This window comes from Trichechus manatus, unplaced genomic scaffold (assembly GCF_000243295.1).
Source record: "Trichechus manatus latirostris isolate Lorelei unplaced genomic scaffold, TriManLat1.0 scaffold00126, whole genome shotgun sequence".
NCBI classification, from domain to species: Eukaryota; Metazoa; Chordata; class Mammalia; order Sirenia; family Trichechidae; genus Trichechus; species Trichechus manatus.
Window position 1 is genome coordinate 4,103,871 of NW_004444062.1, and position 15,389 is coordinate 4,119,259.

At 39.5% G+C, this 15,389-nt stretch overlaps 1 protein-coding gene across 3 annotated transcripts in view; it reads left to right on the forward strand.

Annotated features, from left to right (window-relative positions):
* The window catches only part of RBM47 (RNA binding motif protein 47), a 187,329-nt gene that overhangs the window by 132,910 nt on the left and 39,030 nt on the right, over positions 1-15,389 (forward strand). For all 3 annotated transcript variants that reach the window (XM_023738921.1, XM_023738923.1, XM_023738922.1), the window contains exon 4: positions 14,241-14,364. The gene's annotated coding sequence lies outside the window, so the exon portion shown is untranslated. The remainder of the gene's footprint in view (positions 1-14,240; positions 14,365-15,389) is intronic.

Here is a 15,389-nt window from a genome sequence, read left to right on the forward strand (position 1 = left end):
TTTTGCCTCTGTTGTTGTTGTTGTTTTCACTACCGTCCTAGACCTCAGATTTGCCTGCTGTCACTCCACTCTAAAAGCAATGGTACTTTGTTATCACAAAGGCCCACTGCTCCAGGGATGACTTTAGCTTGCCACAAGCCAGATCTATCAAAAGTTAACGTCGGTAGTGCAGTGTGGCATGTCTATTATGATGTCATTTGTATGCAGTTTTATAAATTTGCTACATAGAGTGTTATCTGGAAGCATGTTCAACAAAATGTCAATGGTAGTAGGAGAGGGGGTGACTTTTCCTTTTTCTATGTACTTTTCTATATTGTTTGAATTTGTTAGAATGAGTGTGTATTGTGTTTGCAAAGACCATAGATAATAGTGTGTGTGTGCATGTATTTTTAAAATTAATTTTGTTTGAAGCAAAGGCAGGAAAAGTGCACTCATTTTTTGTTTTGGGCAGGCTATTAAGTGAAAAGCTGCCCTGTCCTTACCATCGAACTCTTAAAATTTATCATCTTGATATAAAAGTTTTCCTAAATTTTTGTGTGTGTGGTTTTTTTTTTTTTTTTGAGATTTAATTAATTTTTGAAGGAAATGGTTCACGTGAAGCAATTGTAGGGGGCTGACAAATTCGAAACTGGTAGGGCGGACAAATTTTTGTGTTTTTGATAATCTTTTATCAGAACATATACACAGATGCATGCATGCACCTACACACCAAACCTCCAAACCAAAAATATTCTGTTTCTACCCCTTAAAACATGCCATACATCCAGATTTTTTTTGCATTTTTTTAATTGTTGTACTTTAAGTGAAAGTCTACAGTTCAAGTTAGTCTCTTATACAAAAATTTATACATACAGCGTTATGTGACCTTAATTGCTCTCCCTATACTGTACATCCAGAATTTTTAATAATTCTTACATAATATACTCAATTGTTCTTACACGAAAGCAGATTTTTTAGGTCCTATTTGTAATCTGCGTTGGAATAGACTCCAAGGCAATGGGTTTGGTTTGGTTTTTTTTGGTTATTTGTAATTAAGAAGAATATAGTCCAAAATCAGCAGTTTTTTTTGAAACATTGCTTTAGTAACTGTAAGGATTGCTTCAGTTTTCTGTCAATCAGAAACTAGCAATTTAGTTTTATATAATATTTGTAATACATTATTATAATCTTAGAACGGTTTTTGATTTCGACACTTTATTAAGATGCTGATATCTCCTAAACACTATTGATAGTTTTAAATTATGTTATTTAGGTGTAATAAAACTGCACTTAAAAAATTTAAGTAGATCGATTAAAAAAATATTTAAAAACTTCACTGTCAATCTGGTCTTTTTCCTTTCAACCTGGCTACTGCAAATTGCTAAAATTTATAGAACTTAATAAGACTAATAATTACTGAATAGCCACTAAGGGGAATCTCAGGACCACAGCTCTGAAATTTTTGTATTGGGCAGGGTCTTATTTATCTAGTGCTGCTGTAACAGAAATACTGCAAATGGGTGACTTTAACAAACAAATTTATTTTCTCACAGTTAATAACAGCAACAACAGCAACAAAAAATGAAACCCATTGCTATCGAGTCGATCCTGACTCATAAAGACCCTATAGGACAGAGTAGAACTGTTCAATAGGGTTCCCAAGGCTGTAAATACGTACACACTTGGCTGCTAACCAAAAGGTAGGTGGTTCATACCCACCAGCCACTCCACAGGAGAAAGATGGGGTAGTCTGCTTCTGTAAAGATTTATAGCCTTGGGAACCCTTGCCCCATAGGGTTTTCAAGGAGCAGCTGGTGGATTTGAACTGCTGACCTTTTGGTTAGCAGCCTAGCTATTAACCACTGTGCTACCAGGGTCCCAGTTTCTCAGTTAGGCATCTAGAAGTCCGAATTCAGGGTGCCGGCGCTAAGGGAAGGCTTTCTCTCTCTGTCAGCTCTGGAGGAAGGTCCTTGTCTCTTCCGAGCATCTGCTCTTGGGCGATCTTCATGTAGCTGGGCAGCTCTCTTCCTGCATCTTTGCTTCATGCTTACTTGTTTAATCTCTTTTAAAAGAGATTGATTTAAGACATATCCGACACTAATACTGTCTCATTAACATAACAAAGAAAACCCATTTTCAAGTGGGATTATCACCACAGGTATAGGGTTAGGATTTACGACACATTTTTGGGGACACAATTCAATCCATAACAGGCAGAATTACAAATTTTAGTTTCTCTCTTTATATGCTGTGCAGTTCTTTTTAATCTTGGCTCAGAAGGTCTCCTTTTCTCAGTGTCACACCTGTGACATCTGGAGTCCCTCTTTTCTCTTCTCTGATCTCTCACTTGCCTGAACTGACAAACTCAACCTCCAGAGAGACTTTTGATGAGGTTCCATCTCTTGACTGCTTAAAAAGGAGTGTATTTACTCTGCTTAAGAGCTTCAGGTCCTCCTGATCCGTTGTTATGTACAGACTTTTTATTATCATGAATCATGTTTTACCACCTTTCTTTCTCTTTGTATGCCCTTTCTATTTTAGTCCACTTTTTACCAGTACATCCCTGCCTACCTCCAAATTTATAAGTTAAATAAAATGAGGGTTTAGTTAATGTGTGATTTTTGCCCCTTATATTTCCTCTACCAGACTTATCACAAACGTGACTATCAGTAGTGATTATGAGAGAAGACAAGCATACACAACCTACCAAATTACCTACCCCAGATATAATGAAAAGAAGGAAAAAAGGAACATTTGCAGAAATGTCCAATAATTTCAGTTATCCCTGATTTCTCCTTTTCTTATTATTTCTATAGACTTTTTGTAAAAATATTTGCATCCTGGAAGTTTCTACTTTTATTAGATGTTTCTAAGAAATCATAGTAGCATTTTTTGAGTACTTTCTATATGACAGGTACTTTTCTAAGCCCTTTACATGTATTCATTCATTTAATACCCACAACAACCTGGATGAGGTAGGAATCATTGTTTTTCATATCTGCATCAATCAGCACAAAGTAATAGGTACTCATCTTGTTTAAGGAAGATGGATTTTAAAAATGATTTCTTTCTTTGTAGTCAGTAATTAGAGTAGCCCTGGTGGCACAGTGGTTAAAGCACTGGGCTACTACTGGACTACTAACCGAAAGGTCAGTGGTTGAACTCTCCAGAGACTCCTTAGGAGAAAAGACCTGGGATCTGCTCACGTAAAGATTACAGCCTAGGAAACCTATGGGGCAGTTGTCCTCTATCACATGGGGTCGCTATCAGCCGAAATCAACTCAATGCACCTTAACAACAACAACAAGGGTTTGAATAAAATATTTCAGTTAAATTGCCTGCCCTATGACACACCAGAGCTTTTGTCTTCTCACCCCCTTCCCCCTCAACCCGTCTCTTACAGTAGGTCTTCCATTAATTGTCAGGCTGCTGTTGAGCATTTTGTATCTGGCAGTTTTAACACCACCCTCTTTCTGTACCACCCCCTGGAGCTCATTCCAGGTACCCTTAGCAAATGACTCCCAAGGTATTTAAGTGGCCAAAGCTCATCGACCAATGAGAGGCGTGGCCATGTATAACAGAGTTACGCAGTTCCCGTGACCAGGAAGGAAGGTTGCTTAAGCAAAGCTTTTGTTACGATTATCCTGTCACATCCAGATTTCAAGACTGGAAAGGTAGGGGAAACCTTATTTGTTTCAATTGGAAGAGAGGAGGAGAAGGTTGTGTTTGGTTAAGGCAATTTAGATCGGGTCGAATAAACAAATGATTCGTTTCGTTTGTTTTTTAATTGAAGGCAAAAAAAATAAAAATAAGGGAAGTGTGTAAGAATTTCAAATGCTGTGTGGTTTGCCTTACCAACAGTAACACCAAAATTATTGTATGAGCACTTAAAAAAATGAGTTAATCAAGCAGCTTTTCTCTTTATACGCTAGAAAAGCCTAGGTCTTCACAAAGTAAAGTCATTTTTTCATAGTTTGCTGTGATTTATACTATGGGATAAAAAGCAGAGCTCTAGCGGCACAGTGGTTAAGAGATATGGCTGCTAACCAAAAGGCCGGCAGTTCGAATCCACTAGCTTCTCCTTGGAAACCCTGTGGGACATTTCTATTCTGTCCTATAGGGTTGCTATGAGTTGGAATCGACTCGACGGCAATGGGTTTTGGTTATCAATAATGTCCAGATTTGTTTTCCAAAGTCATTTCAGTCAGTCCTTAGAGAAGTTTGTGATTTTAAGACATATGATAATTAAAAATAAGAAAAGTTAATGAAATTAGCATTATGACAATTACTACATAAAGATTACCAATAATGACATTTCCTCTCCAAGAAAACTTTTGTTATAAGAAGATTATCTTATTATTTTTCAAACCAATAATTATGCTGAGAAAATGGAATTGTTTAAGTGTAGGTTACAAGCTTTAAAAACTATACAGACTTAGTCTCACTGTCACTATAAATAATAGTTCGTTATTGTTGGGTGTCAATTCCAACTCATAATCGACCCCATGAGAGAGTAGAACTGCCCCATAGGTTTTCTAGGCTGTAATCTTTAGAGGTGTAGATCACTAAGTCTTTCTCTTCCGAGGTTTGAACTGCCAACTTTTGGGTTAACAGCCTAGCTCTTAACCATTGTGCCACCAGGGCTCCTTAGTTATACCTTATATGCTATTTGAGATTTGTTCTAATATCAACCTAAAGAAACCAGAGAAATAGACTCTTCAGTCACTTCTTTCTACCTGGAAATGTAGGAATCTGAATAGCGTTTGAAGTAGAAGCTAATCCTCAAAAAAAAAAAAAAAAAAAAACCTCTTCATTGTGACTAAAATATGGCAAATCAATGTTGTGGCAAAATGTATACCTGAGAAAAATTTACATTATTATACTTACTCATTAGGAGTTTGGGTTCAAAGAAAAGTACAACTGGTTTCCCACCATTGCTTTTTCCCAGAGATGGCCTAATAGCATTTGTATTTTATAACACAGATTAGATTATGCATTTCTTTAAAAATATAATCAATGAGAGATGGTACTGTTTGGTTAATTTATTTTTTTTAGTATTTAGCTTTTAACGAATTTCTAAAGATAATTTTTTAGCACACATATCACAGGGTATTAAATGTCCGATAATTTCAGTCATCTCAGATTTCCCCTTTTATTTTCAGACTCATGTAAAAAGATTTGCATCCTGAAATTTCCTACTTTTATTGCGTTTGTTCAGAATGTCATTTTGTGAGAAGTCTATTCACAAGATCACATCTTAAGTCTCTTACTGTGGGACGTGGGTTTGCGGGGCCACTGGCAGGCACAGTGTTAACCATTCATAGCAGTGAACACTTGTAGCCATCTCCTTCAGCACAAGTAAATGCCGTTTCTTAATTCCAAGTTGAGGTTCAAGGGTTTCAACAAACCTCACAGAGCAGAGGTCAGACTCGAATTGCTGCAATTTGTAGTTCAATTCTGCCGATACGACAGAATTTCACAGCTATGATGATTGCTTTTTTCCACTTCTGCACACAGGCCGAGCCGGGCAGTTAACAGTGCAATTTGTACAAGTCAGCCCTTGGCACACAAGTTTAATGAGTAACTAGCTGGAGCCTTAGGTTTCACTGGTACAAGGTGCATATTATAAAAAGGGCCAAATGTCAACGTACAAAGATGGGGGGAGGGGGTGGCAAAGAGTGATATCTCATAACCACCACCTATGAATCATATGTAAAGAACTAGTAATTTGTGTTTATTTTTAAAATCGTATTTCCTTGGTGTGAACGGTAGTACGTTTATGTTCATTTTCTTTGCTACTAAAAGAGGTACATAAATTTGTCACATTTTAGCAAGAAAGAATTGTCAGATTGCTGATTTAGTGACTAGGAGGTAAAAAGTGAAATTGCAGGCTCCGTTTACCCCTTTCATTAGGCCTCTGTTTTCTCAAAAACCTTCCAAAATGTGTCAGCTTTTGAAGAATCTAGGGAACAAATTGAATAACCAGGTATTTCTGAGCCCATAATATTTATAAGTATCTGGCATTCTCCACTCTTCACACAAAAAGTTGTACTTCTACCTTTATTTCTAACCTGGCATGAGACTATCTTTAAAGGGGAGCTCTTGAAAAAATTCTTAGATAGTGGGCCTTCGAACATCAGTGGATTTACCAGTCACAGTTTTGACTCGTTAGAGGTGGCTCTCAAGTTGCAGGAAACCTTGGTGGTGTAGTGGTTAAGTGCTGTGGCTGCTAACCAAAAGGTCAGCAGTTTGAATCCACTAGGTGCTGTTTGGAAACTCTATGGAGCAGTTCTACTCTGTCCTATGGGGTCGCTGTCAGTCAGAATTGACTCAACAGCAATGAGTTTGTTTGTTTTTTCGCAAGTTGCAATACGTATAGTAATTTGTCATTTTATTATAGGACAAATTTGAATTTTCTGCCTCTCGGAGCTGTGGTACAGAAGCAATTGGATTTTTCCACACTCTGGTTTTAGACTTCCAGGATTTGAATTCCAGCTGCATCACGTACTGTTAGGTTGCTGTTAGGTGCCGTCAAGTCAGTTCCGACTTGTAGCGACCCTATAGGACAGGGTCGAACTGCCCCATAGGGTTTCCAGGGAGCGGCTGGTAGATTTGAACTGCCGACCTTTTGGTTAGCAGCTGAGCTCTTAACCATTACCCCACCAGGGCTCCTGAACAAGTGGGTAATCTTGCTGTGCCTCAGTCCCCTCACCTCCAGAATGAGTGTAATAGAATTTATATCATGAGGTTGTAGTAAGGATTAAATAAGGTAATGCATGTGAAATGCTTAGCACAGTGCCTGATGTATAATAAGCATTCAATAAATGTTAGCTGTTATTACCATCATTAATATTAAGTTACTTAGTTTGTGAATAAGCCTAGCCTTCCGTATATACCATCTCAACTTGGTTTAGATGTTTGGCCTTCATTCCTTTCACGGAGGACACAGACATGATGAAGCTGGGTAAGGTTATTTGGTAAGGTTTCAGGATGTGTTCCTTTTGAATGTCTTGGGCAAGTGTATTTTTAAATTCCTCATTTTCAAGTCTACCACTCCTTCCCCACTGAGGCTAGAAGATGCTATTATTTTTTCCCCAGCTGACTTCCTGTCACAGGGCAAAAGCTATCAGAGGATACAAATCCAAGTCATCTGGTTTTAAAATTACTTTTCTTTCTGCCTATCAACGAGAGACATTTTGAGAAAATCCAAGCCATTGGGCTAAAAATCCATTCCTCATAAAAATAAAAATTGCATTCCCAAAATGCCAGAAATGAAAATAGTAAAGTGTTTTTTAATTCTATTTCTTCATTTCATTCTTATGGAACATAGAAGTAGCATTTGAATGAAAACATGGTTTCAGCTACCAATAAAGTCTAAAATGTATGCGCGTATCAATAAAAAGGTAGCAACATCACTTCACGTTATTTCAACAATTGTTCCTTTAATTAAACATCTGCTGTGTACTAGAATTAGGTGAAGGGCACTGGGATTATTGTTGTTGTCAGATACCCAGTAAACAAGGTTTCACTGTGAAAAACGTGAAATTGTGCACTACAGATTAGTAAATAAACATAAGTAAACCCGTGCTTACCTTGCTTCCTGGGTAATCTGCCCCTGTTCCAAAAAACCAACCAAACCCGTTGCCGTCAAGCCGATTCTGGCTCATAGCAACCCTATAGCACTGAGTAGAACTGCCCCATAGAGCTTCCAAGCAGCACCTGGTGGATTCAAACTGCCGACCTTTTGGTTAAAAGCCGTAGCACTTAACCACTACACCATCAGGGTTTCCCTGCCCCTGTTAGGGACTATAAATTTGAAAAGAGGCTTTGATTCTGTAGGAAGGTGTTGTGGGGTTGGGAAAGACAGATGCCAGCCGTACCCAGAAGCAAAATCTTTGATGTGGTGAAAAAAATGTGAAGTTGTTCACTACAGATTATCTGGTAAACCGGGTAAGCACTGTGCTTACCTTTGTCTATTGGATAATCCGCCCTGGTTTTTGTTAGCTGCTGTCAAGCCAGCCCCCAACTCAGGGCAACCCCATGCACAGCAAAACAAAACACTGCCTAGTCCTGTGCCATCACCATGATGCTTTGTGGATCAGGCCGTTGTGATCCATAGGGTTTTCATTGGATGATTTTCAGAAGTAGATCAGCAGGCCTTTCTTCCTTAGTATGGAAATTCTGCTGAAACCTGTTTGGCATTATAGCAACATGCAAGCCTCCACTGACAGATGGGTGCACCGGCCAGGAATCGGAACTGGGTCTTCCTCACGGAAGAATTTTTACCACTCAACCAGCACAGCTCCCTAACTGACTAGGGATGACTGCTGTTATACCAATCATTGTAAAGTCAAACCATATGAGATTGTCAATATTCTACCATTTTTATCCTCCTGAATGGCAATTTCATGTGGTTCACCCTAGTATTATGATGAGTGCTCTTAGGGATTATATGATGTTGTAGGAACATAGCTCAAAGGGCTCCAGTGATGGCTTCCTAGAGGGAGTGAAGTTTAAGGGGGAGTACAAGCTGGTAGGGGGTTGGTGAGGGTTTGAAGCTTTCAGAACAACATGTATAAGGGGAAAAGTGATGCAAGATGAGGCTGGAGCCCCAGTCTTCCTCATGGATGTTTTTTAGGATATTGAATTTATTTTAAGGGCAGTGGGAAGAGAGTAAGGAGCCTGGGGTGTGCAGTGGTTAAAGCAGTCGACCGCTAGCCAAAAGGTCAGTGATTCAAAACCACCAGTGGCTCCACAGGAGCAAGATGTGGCAGTCTGATTCCATTGAGATTTATAGCGTTGGAAACTGTTATGAATTGTGCCCCCCACCCAAAATGTGCGTCAACTTAGCTAAGCCATGATTCCCAGCCCAGTATTGTATGATTGATTGTTCACCATTTTGTGATCTGATGTGGTTTTCCTATATGTTGTAAATCCTACTTCTGTGATGTTAATGAGGCAGGATTAGAGGTAGTTAAATGGTTATTGAGGCAGAACTCAATCTACAAAATTAGGTTGTATCTTGACTCAATCTCTTTGGAAATATACAAGAGAGAAGTGAGCAGAGAGACAGGGAGGCCTCATTACCACCAAGCAAGAAGAGCCAGGAGCTTCTGTCCTTTGGACCTGGGGTCTCTGCGCTGAGAAGCTCCTAGACCAGGGGAAGAGTGATGACAAGGACCTTTCCCCAAAGCCAACACACAGAGAGAAAGCCTTCCCCTTGAGCTGGCACCCTGAATTCGGACTTCTAGCCTCCTAAACTGTGAAAGAATAAATTTCTCTTTGTTATAGCCATCCACTTGTGGTATTTCCATAATGGTGCTAGATAACTAAGACAGAAACCCAGTGGGGTCACTAGGAGTCGGAAGCAACTCGAGGCAGTGGGTTTGGTTTTGGTTTGGGGAATAGAGTATAGGGATTTGAGCAGAAGGGTGAAAATGATCAAATTTTACATTTTTAAAGGTCACCTTGGCTGCAGTGTGAGCTTGACTGCAGGGCCAAGAGTGGATAGGATAAAGCCAGTTGGAGGCTACTGCAGTCCAGGCATTAGATGCTGGCTGGCATGACAAGATGCTTATGTGTGTAGTATTTTATCCTTAAAGTAACTCTCAAGTGAGGTGTTAATATCAGGTTCAGTTTACAGATGAGGAAGCTGAGGTCCAGAAAGTTAAGTGGTATGCCCGTGGTCAAACTGTGCCATGGTGGCAGAGTGAAAATTAGAACCGTGTCACCTGACCCTTGGCCTAGTGGTCTCCTGGCAGCTTTAGGCTCATGTACCAGCATCCATGGTGACACAAACGGTTTGTGCTTGGCTACTAGCCGAAAGGTTGGGAGTTCGAACCCACCCAGCAGTACCAGAGAAAGGCCTGGCAGTTTGCTTCTGTAAAGATTATAGCCAAGAAAACCCACTGGAACTCAGTTCTGCTCTGTAGCACATGGGGTCACCATGAGTCAGATCGACTGGATGCAGAAAGGCCTGGCAGTTTGCTTCTGTAAAGATTATAGCCAAGAAAACCCACTGGAACTCAGTTCTGCTCTGTAGCACATGGGGTCACCATGAGTCAGATCAACTGGACGCAGTGAGGTTTTTTTTGTTTGTTTGTGTGTTTGTTTTTTAACCAGCATCCCTCGGGGAGGGCAATTCGTTTATCATAGGAGAGGATTTGTTTTTAAGAAATAGAATTCCTGATTTTACGTTTCTTGATGGAAGATGGAGGTGAGAAGGTTATTTTGAACCTAGGTTTGTGACTCAGAGTTGAGAGAAGTAGAACATGACATGGGACTTGAAATTAAACTGGAGCATCTTTTTGAAAAAGAGAGCTGTATCAGTTTCATGTACTTATTTATATCTTGCCTCCTTCCAAAAACAGATTTGAAAAAGCTTTCAAAACTACATATGCTACAATGAGATAAAGAAAGAAGAGGGGGGCAAAAAAATCAGGGTAGGCAAAATAAGATGATGCTATGGGCATCACAAAGTCCCACAAATGTTAGCCCCCACATCCAGCCACTTGTTGAAGATGGGCCAAAAAGGGAACCATGAGCATCCCTAAGATTCACATGCCTGAAAAAAATCAAAACAAACCAGTTCAGTTCAGTATAGCTTTTCCTCCCACTTGAATCAAGAATTCACTCCAAGCTGATCTTCATAAAGACTTCATGATGTAGTAAGCAAAATCCATAGTTGTCTCACAGTGCAAGGAATGGGTGAGGGGGTTGGAATGACTTAATGCACCCAGTCAAGCCTGGAAACCATTTCTTTTCTCTAGGAATGGTCCCACAAATCTTATTAATACATTTGCTACCACTTTATGTAACCTTCGGTAAGGCAGTTCTGTTGCACTTAAATCAGGCCTTTGGACTAGAGCTGGGCTTCTCAACCTGTGTGCCCTGGGGGACCCAGTGTTGCACCAGAAATAATGTGAAGCCATAGGACAAACATGGCATAGGGGTTCTGCTTGACAATTCTTATGCCAAAACAAATATGGATGTATTGTGGAGGAAAATGGAAAGAATGCATGAATTTTGGGGACATGCTTCCCAAACTCACATCCACACTCTTCCATCTATTATCCCTGCTTGAAAAAGTAAGGGATAGAATGGCATCTGACATCAGGAACACTCTTTTATGAAATTAAAAACCGTTTTGGCTTATTGTATAGATATAGATTAAAAATGTAGATTTTTAAAAATAATTACTATTAAAATTTTTATCAAATAGATTGTGTTTTAGAATCATGCTGAAAAATCAGATCTTTTTCTGGAAGCAGACAATTTAGCCCAAGTGTTTTATTTGGGGAAAATTTTCTGTGTTACTTGAATCGCCATGAGAGGCACATCAATGATCCTTTTTTCCCTCTTTATTTAAGGTATAACACAAAACTATAGGAATCCTGTTTCACTTATATAGTAATTTGCATTCAATTAATAGCATTTACATGCCAATTACTATGATTTTTTTTCCTTCACTGTACTTTAGATGAAGGTTTACAGAACAAATAGTTTCTCATTAAACAGTTAGTACACATGTTGCTTTATGACATTGGTTAACAACCCCACGACATCTCAACACTCTCCCTTCTTGACCTTGGGTTCCCTATTACAAGCTTGCCGGTCGCCTCCTGCCTTCTAGTCCTTGTCCTTGGGCTGTTGTGGCCATTTAGTCTCATTTTGTTTTATGGGGCTGTCTAATCTTTGGCTGAACGGTGAACCTCAGGAGTGACTTCATTACTGAGCTGAAAGGGTGTCTGGGGTTTCTTCAGTCTCTGTTAGGCCAGTAAGTCTGGTCTTTTTTTGTGAGATAGATTTTGTTCTACATTTTTCTCCAGCTCTGTAAGGGACCCTTTATTGTGATCTTTGTCAGAGTAGTTGGTGGTGGTAGCCGGGCACCATCTAGTTGTACTGGACTCAGTCTGGTGGAGGCCATGGTAGATGTGATGCATTAGTCCTTCGGACTAATCTTTCCCTTGCATCTTTAGTTCTCTTCATTCTCTCTTCCTCCAGAAGGGGTGAGACCAGTGGAGTCATGATATTTTTTTTAAAAGGGGAAAACTTTACCATTACAAATAATATGTGCCAGGAATGGTGCTTTCTGAACATTTTTCTCTTTTCTCCACAACAACCCTTCAAGGTAGGACTTATTTCCACTTTATGGATGTGAAAACTGAGGCTCAAAAAAGTCGAATAAGTTTTTCCAGATTCGCTTATCTAGGAAGTGAGCTATACAGGATTCTAAGTTTTAGTTGGCTGCCTCAACAGTGTACAATTAATTTCAAGGCCACCTTCTTGTAACTTGCACATTCATTTTCATAGTTTTATCCAATGCTGTGATGTTGACTATTAAGTATTATCCATGATGCAGCACTGAGGAAGTCATCATTTAAGCTTGGGTGAGGATTACATGTTTTGAGAGGTAAATAGTTCAGCAGCTACTGATCTACTGTTTATTTGAAGGCGTAGCTCTTTTTTAGTAGCTCATTGATAATAAGGATTAAAACCAGGTCATGGTTTAGTTTTATTGCGTGTGTTACCATAAAGTTATGAATCTCACTGAATTCTTTACTAGTCATTCTGATATAAAGATTGCTACGGCGGAATAATTTTGGAGCTGTAGCTGACTTTCTTGTTGCTGTTAGTTGCTCTTGAGTCAGCTCCAAATCATGATGACCTTATGCATAACAGAACAAAATGTTAACCTGGTCCTGTCATCTAAGGACTATCGTGTAGTGCTTTCCAACCTAGGAGGCTCATCTTCCAGCACTATAATGGACAATATTCTGTTGTAATCCATAAAGTTTTCATTGGCTAATTTTCGAAGCAGGTCATCAGGGCTTTCTTCCCAGTCTGTCTTAGTGTGGAAGCTCCATTGAAACCTGTCCACCGTGGGTGACCCTGCTGATATTTAAAATACTGGTGGCATAACTTCCAGCATCATAGCAACACACAAGCCACCATAGTATGACAAAGTGACAGATGGGTGGTGGCTAGCTGCCTTTAGAGGCCATTTAATCTGGCCGGTTCAAAACTGTGCTCCATGGAGTTCAAAAAGTCCCCCGTGAGCCACAGTGGCTGATGGAGCTGAAGGGGTGTGGTGAACTGGAGGTGTCTCTCCACTTCACTCCCTGTCTCCATTTCAGCTAGCTCCTGTTTTATTGGTTCTATTTGTTTCTCCATCTAGGATAAATTTTTGGTGTAAGAAAGGATACTATGCATTAAAAAAAAAAGGCAAAACAAAACAACAGTTTGAAAGTTACTGATCATCCAACTTGTTTATTTTTTTCCAAGAGAGCAAACATTGGCTTTGACAGGTGAAATGATTTACCTAAGATCGTAGAGCGAGGCAGGGCAGAGGTGGAATGAACAGAAGGAAAGCTCTAGTCTTCAAACTCCCAGTCCGGTGTTGTAGTCACTGTGCCACAGTGAATGTTTTAAATTTGGTCACTTAGAACTTACCTGGAGTTTCAGGTGGCTTGATGAGGGCTCTCAGTAGTTGGGAAAGAATATTCTCGCAGTCAGGTGGGTTATTTTTCAGATGTGAAATATAAGTAAATGTTTGTGCTTAGGGTACATTTTAATGTCTGAAATACATTACCTGAAATATCTTTATATTGAGCTTAAGTCCCCTGCATTCCAGTATTTTCCGTGTCATGACTTTTAAGGTTATCTTAGGACCCCAAGTCATAATTTTCATAGGACTCTCCATGCTGACAACATCCTCAGGTGTTTCGGCCAGAACAACAAGTAACTTTCAGACCAACTCTGATGAATTGGTAGTGAGTGGATGGTTGGCATACTTGTTTCAGTAGTTTCTGAGACCCCATCTGAATTCAGCAGTAAAGACTGATGATGATCCGCCAGTGAGTGAGCAATAGTCCCCAGATGGGGAGGGCAACCCATGAGCTAGATATTGTCATCTCAGTAAAGGGCACTGTGTCTTCCTTTTGTGAGTATATAAGCATAAGACATTGGTATTCCTTCCTAAACATCATGTTCATTTTGAAGCCATGAGTGTCCTAAAGAAGGTAGCAAGAAAAATACAACAAATGAAGGAAATTGGTCATATTTTTTTTAGTACGGTTCCTTGTTTCGTCAAGGATAGGAGGAAGAATGAAGGGTAGCATTTCATGGTTTGTGAAGGGTGGGATAGAGTAATGGTAATTTGTTTTTCTGAAGAAAATGTCCCCCAGTTTCTAATGCGCATATGAAAATTACATGGAAATAGAAAACATTTATAGCATTTTTTCCTTTTTTTTACCCCTTAGGATTTGCCTCAAAGGGAACTCCAAAAATTGAACTGAGAAATCTCAAGCAAGCTGCCTGAACTTCCCTGTATACTCTTCTTCTACATCCTGTAAAGGATCAGACAAATCAAATTGTTGGGTTTGGGTGAGTATGCCTCCTGAGGTCCTTTTCTTTCCTAGCAACATAAATTGTCATTTCTATCAACCAAGATATCTGCTGCTTAGACAGTGTGTACCTGGTGTGTGTTTATGTGGCAACAGTAGATGTATATACAACATGTCATTTTGAACCCACAATATAAATCCTTATTTCTTTGTTCAGTTTACTTCTTCGCGGACTGCGAGGAAAAAGCACTGCTGTAGGCATGTGTGAGTATTTTAGGAGTTAAGAGATGAGCAGTAATGTTGTAGTGCTTACACATCTGCCTCTTCTCTCTCAAAAAAGAGGTCAACAGTATTTCAATCAGAGTTGTCTTTCAAATGTATTGGGACACAGGGCAGAGACTTTTGTACAAGCCAGACCAGGATTCAGTGTGTAACTATCTTGTATGTTATTCAACAATCTTCATACTTTCTCTAAATTCAGTATTCTCACCTGTCATCTAAGCATAAAAATAACTTCCAGGTGAGACGTTCCAAGTTGTGACAATTCAGTGAACTACAACATGATTAAAAGCACCTTGACAACTGTATACTTCTCTACAACTGGAAGATGTTATTATTCTGTGGGTGATAATCCTCTGCATGCTCTGGAAGAGGAGGGAGCAAAAAAAAAAGAGAGAGCTAGTTATCTCAGCCTTACCCTGAACCTTGGACAGCCAGCCTTTCCCAGCCCATAGCCACAGCCCTCACACACCTCGGAAAGGTGGAGACACCAGATCCCTGTGTGGCAGAAATGAACTGCTGGTGACACTGATGTGCCCAACAAGCCCATAAAAGAAAGAAAGAAAAAAATCCTTCTTTCCTTATCCTCTAGGGTAAGTTCTGGGCTTTATCCATTGAATTCAGGGTCTCAGAAAGTTAAAATTTTTTTAATTGTCATTTTTTTCTTTTTATGAGAGTATACTCATTGCAATCTGGAAGTTATAGAAAAATATAAATATTACCTATAACCCCACAATCCAAAGATAATGGTGATTAATATTATGTATTGACACAGTGGCTGCAACA